This window comes from Eubalaena glacialis, chromosome 5 (assembly GCF_028564815.1).
Source record: "Eubalaena glacialis isolate mEubGla1 chromosome 5, mEubGla1.1.hap2.+ XY, whole genome shotgun sequence".
NCBI lineage: Eukaryota > Metazoa > Chordata > Mammalia > Artiodactyla > Balaenidae > Eubalaena > Eubalaena glacialis.
Window position 1 is genome coordinate 19,541,109 of NC_083720.1, and position 7,277 is coordinate 19,548,385.

Genomic DNA, 7,277 nt, shown 5'->3' on the forward strand with positions numbered 1-7,277 from the left:
TAGGTTTTTCACAGATGTCCTTTATTAAGCTTAGGAAATTCTCTTCTGTTCCTAATTTGATGAAGATTTTTTTTTTATTGTTAATGGATGTTGAATTTTCTTGAATGCTTTTTTGTACCTTTTGAGATCTTTTTCTTTTTTTTTCTGTTCAGGAAGCATTTTATTGTTGCTCCAAGTTTAAGAATTTTCACTGACAGAAAATCAACTTTTAGAAACTCTCCCGCATTGCTCTGCTCAGCTTCTGAATCTTGGGTTTTGCAGACATTCAACATATTTCTCTCCAATACGGACAATCATTTCACCCATGATTGATGCATCAGTCTTAACCTCCAATTTCAATACTTGGCTTTTACTTAGGAAACTCTTCAGGACCGTTTTTAATTCAGTAAGAGTGGCTTCATCTAAAGAAGTTGCAGTGGTAACTGTGCAAGGTGCTTCTCCACGGTGGACACTCATTGTAGAAAAGGCAGAAATGACTCCAGCGATATTGTTCAAGTGACCATTTTCAGCAAGCAAATTGAGCAGGTTGGACATGAGGGGAGAAAACCTCTCTTTTGTTGTCATGTCATTTAGGCTTTTCACTTTAATGGAACGCTTTGCATAGGGATTCATAATAGAAGCAGCCGTTTTGGGTTCCTTCAAGATTTGTGCTATTCCTTTTCTACTTGCTTCAGTTTATCCTGTTTAAATGCAGCAGAATAAAGAGCAGTGGCATAGTGAACTTTGATACCATATATCTGAACAGGTGGCCTCATCACAAGCTTGGCAAATGGCCTGACCACAGATGTGCTGAAGCATCGCACCTGCAGGGAGAGCCCAGACACTGCTGGGGTGGCCGTCTTCTTCTCGGTGGCTGTAGGTCAGAGATCTTTCTTTTAAAATTTAGTTTGTTAATACAGTGAATTACATTGATTGATTTTCAAATGTTGAACCATCCTTGAATTTCTGGGGTGAACTTCACTTGTGTGTTATGTATTATCCTTTCAATATATTGCTGTGTTCAATTAGCTACTATTTTGTTGAGGATTTTTGCATCTGTGTTCATGAGGAATATTGGGCTATAAGTGTTTCTTGTAATGTCGTTGGTTTTAACATTAGTATAATTTGGCCTCGTAGAATCAGTTGGGAAGTATTCAGTATTATTCTCCTTTCTGACAAAGATTAGGTAGAATTGGTATTATTTCTTCTTTGAATGTTCTGTATTTTACAGTAAATTTTTCAGAATTTTCAGAATTTTTTCAGTAAAACCATCTGGGGCAGGAGTTTTCTTTTTTTGGGGGGCGGGGGGGGAGAAGGTTTTAACCTACAAATTCAATATCTTTAATCAATATAGAAATATTTATGTTATCTGTTTCTTAGGTGAGTTTTGGTATTTTGCACCTTTTAAGAGATTAGTGTATTACATCTAAGTTTTGTGTAATTGTGTCAAATACATGGCCATATAATTTTTTATTATTATTATCTTAATGTCTGTGAGATAAGTAGTGATATCCCCTCCTTTGTTCCTAATATTGGTAACTTGTGTCTTCTTCAGCCAGGCTAGAGGTTGATCAATTTTATTGATGTTTTCAAAGAAACAGATTTTGGCTTTATTGATTTTTTTTCCTGTTATTTTTCTGTTTAAATTTTATTTATTTCTGCTCTAATCTTTATTATGCCCTTCCTCCTTCTTGCTTTGGATTTGTTATTCTTGCTCTCTAATTTCTTTATTCAAATATAGTTTACTGATTTCAGATCTTCTTTTCTAATATGAATATTTAATTCTATAAATTTCCCTCGAAGCACTGCTTTAGCTGCATCCCACAAATTTTGATACATTTTCATTTTTATTTAGTTTAACATATTTTAAAATTTCCCTTGGGACTTCCTCTGACTCATGGCTTACTTAGAAGTGTGTTGTTTAATTTCCAAATATTTCAGGATTTTTTTCAGATATCTAGTTTAATTCTGTTATGGTTTAAGACATACTGTCTTTGTATGATTTCTATTTTATACTTGTCAAGGTTTGTCTTAGGGTTGAGTATGGTCTGTTTTGTGAATGTTCTGTTTGACCTTGGGAAGAATCTATATTCTGCTGTTGTTGGGTGTAGAGTGTTTTATAAATACCAACTAAGTCGAGTTGACTTTTAGTGTTGCCCAGGTCATCTATATTTCTACTGATTTTCCTCCTACTTGTTCTATCAGTGACTAAGAGAGGCATCTTGATATCTCCAGCTATAATTGTGAATATGTCTGTCTTTTCATTCCTATCAGTTTTTAGTTTTTACGTCACATATTTTAAAGTGTAGATGTATACACATATAGGATTATTATGTCATCCTGGATAATTGACCACTTTATGTCACATCACTGTTTGGTCTGATAATATAATATTCCTTGTTGTGTAGTTTATTTTTTATGAAGTTAATATATCTACTCCAGCTTTCTTTTAGTGTTTTCATGATATGTATCCTTTTGTTTTAAACCTATCTGTATCTTTATATATAAAGTGAATTTATTGTGGATAGTGTATGGTTAGGTTTTTTTTTATCCAATCCAATAATTTTTTTTTTTTTTTTACTGGTGTGTTAGGCAATTCACATTTAAAATGATTATTAATGTGGTTGGATTAAAATCTTTAATCTTAAGGCTAGATGTTTTCTGTTCCAATTTTTTTTTGCTGACTTCTCTAGGTTTAATTGTACATTTTTTTATGATTCCATTTTATCTCCTCTGTTGACTTAATATTTACATGTCATTTAAGAACATTTTTAGTGGTTGCTCTGGAATTTACAGTAATATTTAAAAATAATCTGAGTCAACCTTCAAACAATATTATACCACTTAACATCTGTATATTAATCTTATACCAGTGTATTCCCAGTTCTTCCCTTATATGCTGTAAACACAATATATTGTTACAGCTTTTTTGCTTTACATAGTTAATTATCTTTTACAGCAATTAAAAACAAAGATATTTTTGTTATCCTCATTTACTTTCAACACTCTACATGTCTTTATATAGATCCAAGTTTCTGACTATATCATATTCATTCAGAAGTGTTCCTGCCCCTTTTTCAGATGTAATATTGGGGCTAGTTCTCCCAGCGGTAGAACTTTCTTTCCTTTTTATTCTCCTCCAGTTTCAGTGGGTTTCCACCAGTTGCCTCAGGCAACAATTTTGTTTCCCTTCCCTCTGCAGATTAGACTTGTATTCCTTAGGAGATATAGAGGACATGGGTCTGGGCAGAGTTTCAGTGGTGGCTGTTCTTCCCAGTATCTAGCCAGCATCATGGGGGAAGCTTTTTCAGGATTCACCTTGATTTATCCTATGAGCATCTTGTGGGATTCCTGGAGAGAAAGCTTACAGGAAGGCACAAAAGCCCCTAAATCTGGTTCCCAGGGGCATCACAGTCTTATTCTAGTCTATGCTTAGCCTATCTGATTAGTTAAAAATTACTGGCTGTTTCTTCTTATTAGCTTGTATGGCATTTGTGAGCATTTGGCCCAAGTAAGCAAATGCTCAGGTCCTGTTTGTCCTTATGCCTGTCTCTTCAGATTTTCTGTTAGTTGTTTACACTATGACCTCAGTTTTCTGATGGGTTCAGGAAAAATTGTTAACTTACAATGTGTCCAGCTTTTTTTTTCTAAGGGTGAGCACAGTGCTTTTTTCCAGTTCTCTACCTCTCCAAGGTGAAACCTCAAGTTCTCTGATTATGTATTTTTAAATGAATAATTCTGGGCCTGAAACTCCTAGGATATATCTTGGATACATATAAGAAGAGTGATCTAACCCCCCACTACCCTGATTCTGGTGATGCTGCACGTTAGAATGAGCTAAGGGGACTGTCATTTTATGTTGCCAAAGTTTACCCAGGTTGCCAAATACCTGTTGGCCTTTTCTTTATTGTTTCAGCCCCAGTCAGCATGTTAAGTTTTGCATGTGAGTGCTGTAGAGATACAATGTGATGTTTTGGGCCCTATGTTTTAAAAAGTGATTAAAATTTTAACACAGCCAGAGTATGATAAATTTTAGGTGAGATTTACCTGACGTAGGCTCTGGGACAGATCATCCACATAATTTACATAAAATTCCCAGTGAATTATACAGTAAAAGTTTAAGTAATTTAGTGTTTAAGGCATTTCAGTGTAACCTAAATGACCTTGTATTTCAAAACTATATGAGTGTTGCTTATGTGCTGATTTTAGTAAACTGCCTCAGATTTAATACTATATAAATATTGCTATTAATTAACAAATGATTGATTGCCTAGTGTATAAATGAAAATACACCAGGTTTTAAATCCTTGCTTTCACATTTCTGACATACTGATGTAAAGTTAACTAAACATCAGATGGCCAAAATATACTATATGACTTGAAGGACATTTTGGGAACTGTTGAACTATAGTACTTTCATCCTTCATACTTGACATGACTCTCCCTTATTATTTGACAAGGAAAACTGGGAAATTGGGTGTGATAGTGAATTCCCCATCTCATACCTGACACCATCATTAACCAAGTTGTTCAAGCCCAAAACGCAGGAGCAAGGCCATAGTGTAAGGCTGTGAACTAGGACACCAAGCCAGGGGGGGAGGTGGGGCTGAAGTATACCTTCACTCTGCTAACCAAGCTGCATGCCTTGGTTTGGGTCTTCTATGGCCTGAAGAACAAATGTTCTTTCTAATTTCTAATCTCATTAACGTAATTTCCTTGGCCATGACCGGGAACTATCATTGATTCCTTTCTTTCCCTCCAGCCTTATTCTGCAGTTGGCTCTTTTGGTTCTGTCTCCATAATGCCCTGAATGAGTTCATTTCTTATCACTTCCACTACTGCCACCCTTGTCCAAGCAACCATTGTTATCTCTTTCTGGGACTTTGCAGTAGCCTTCTGACAGGTCTTCCTTCTTCCAACTCTTGTCCCTTTAACCCACCAGTAAGCCATTTTCCATTTTACTTTCAAAAGAGTTTTTTAAAAATAGAAAAAATATATTATTTAGATCTGAGAAAGAAGTGGGTGAAGATAAACGTGTATATGAGAGGCAATGTTAGATAACGGTTTAGTAATTAGGTTTTTGGAGTTAGCACAGTGTTTTATTTATTTATTTTTAAATTAATTTTTGGCTGTGTTGGGTCTTCGTTGCTGCGCGCGGGCTTTCTCTAGTTGCAGTGAGTGGGGGCTACTCTTCGTTGCGGTGCGCGGGCTTCTCATTGCGGTGGCTTCTCTTGTTGTGGAGCACGGGCTCTAGGAGTGCGGGCTTCAGTAGTTGCAGCACGCGGGCTCAGTAGTTGTGGCTCGTGGGCTGTAGAGCACAGGCTCGGTAGTTGTGGCGCACGGGCTTAGTTGCTCCGTGGCATGTGGGATCTTCCCGGACCAGGGCTCGAACCTGTGTCCCCTGCATTGGCAGGTGGATTCTTAACCACTGCGCCACCAGGGAAGTCCCTAGCACAGTGTTTTAATTTAGACTTTGCTGTTCGTTTTTTCATCCATTTATGAATGTAGCCAACAAATATGTTGAGTGTCTACCATGTGCCACTGTTTTAGGCCTTGGGGATACAGCAGAGAACAAAACAGGAAAAACAAAACAAAGACACCCCCAAAACCCTGGCCTTCATGGAGCTCACATTCTAGTGTGAGATACAATGAAAACATAAGTAAAATTATACAATGTTAGTGAGAAGTGCTAAAACGAAATGATAAAGTGGAGAAGGGAGACATATCTTTATAGAGAAGGAAGTTAAAATTTCAGATAGGATATTTAAGGAGTACCTCACTGAGAGGACTACTGTTAAAGACCTGAAGAAAATTAACTATGGTAAAGTTACCTGGCCCTCTGAGTCTCAACTTCTTCATTTGCAAAATAAGCAGATTATCATCCACTTCATACATTTGTTGGGAGGAATCTATTAATTGATAGATATAAACAACTTAGCACTGTACCTGTTACCCAGTAAATGCTTGGTATTATTATTTTATTTCATATATGAATAAGTACTGAAGTTTTAAAGGTACTTTTAAATGTTTGTCACAGAATTTAACACATAAAACTTCCATGACAGAAGTTAAATAGGTGGTAGAACCCTCATTTCAACTGGTCATAAGGTGGTGGTTAGAATTTATCATTTATTTCTTGTACCACCCATTCCATGTCAGTTGCCTTCAGTCAGTGTCTCAAATGATTGGGGCTCCTTATGCAGTGGAATAATCTGTCAAGAACTATGAAGGATTTGAGATTTTACTGTACTTGAAAACTTTAAAGTTAGCCTGCCACAGTTACGGATGCTGGCAGAACACGAGACTTGTGATTCAGTGACAAAGAACTTTATTATTCGTAGTGTGGCCATCAGTATGTCTGAATGGTTCTACTTGTCCCCAAGTCCCATGGAAGCAGCATGTATAGGTCCAGATGAATGCTGCACACACAGTAGGATTGTGTTACAGGAGAAGAACTTTCAGCTTAGGGAACTCTAATCTTTTATAATGGGCAGAAGGAGACACTATATTTTCCAAGGCTGTAGGTAAATCTACCCTTTGCTCTGGTGGCAGGTACTATCTCTATTTTCCAGGGTTGTTCACTGTACAGATAACCTGGAGAATATAGTCCTGAACAAAGAGCAGTTAGACTCTTGCTTGCAAGATGTGTGGAAATGTAGGAGACCCACTGAGAATATCTTCCAAAGTGTTCTAATCTCTGCTTCTGAGAGAGCTGAGCCCTAATGGACATGCCTATGGCTGCTGTGCTCTGCCACTCATTTAGAGGCACTAAGAGACTCCTTCAGGGCTCACCTTGGAGCTATCTGTGTCATCTCCGTTGCAGCAGCAACCCATTTCCTCACAATTAATAGAATCAGTCCATGTGTCCAGTACCTTTTCCTGGTTCAACCACTTGGCATCTGGAAAGCCAGATAACTAGGTGGCAGCCTCAGATTCTAATTTAATGAGACCATTGTGTGTTCCTGGTGTAAACATTCCTCCCTTGGATACTAAGAGCTCTTTTCAGTGGAATTGGACAGAAGGTATACATTTTGAAGGTGCTTGTTAGGTATAATAGTGAAAGGAGATACTTTATCTTTCAACTCTCAGTTATTGGACCTATGTATTTTGTTTATGAGAGATACAGGACGAGATGCTGACCACTAGTTTAAAACATCTACTACATTATGTAGGTCAGCACCCCAGCTATACATATCTTTCTTAGATTGAGGAATCACTGAATCTTCAGTAGGCTAGTCTACGATTATAAGTCCAGCTGCATATGGGTAATGATAAAACTAGTGAAACCCATGGGCATC

At 37.2% G+C, this 7,277-nt stretch overlaps 1 pseudogene; it reads right to left on the reverse strand.

Annotated features, from left to right (window-relative positions):
• Positions 1-208: 208 nt before the first annotated feature.
• On the reverse strand, positions 209-2,200 carry LOC133091748 (ATP synthase subunit O, mitochondrial-like; annotated as a pseudogene).
• Between the last annotated feature and the right edge of the window lie 5,077 nt (positions 2,201-7,277).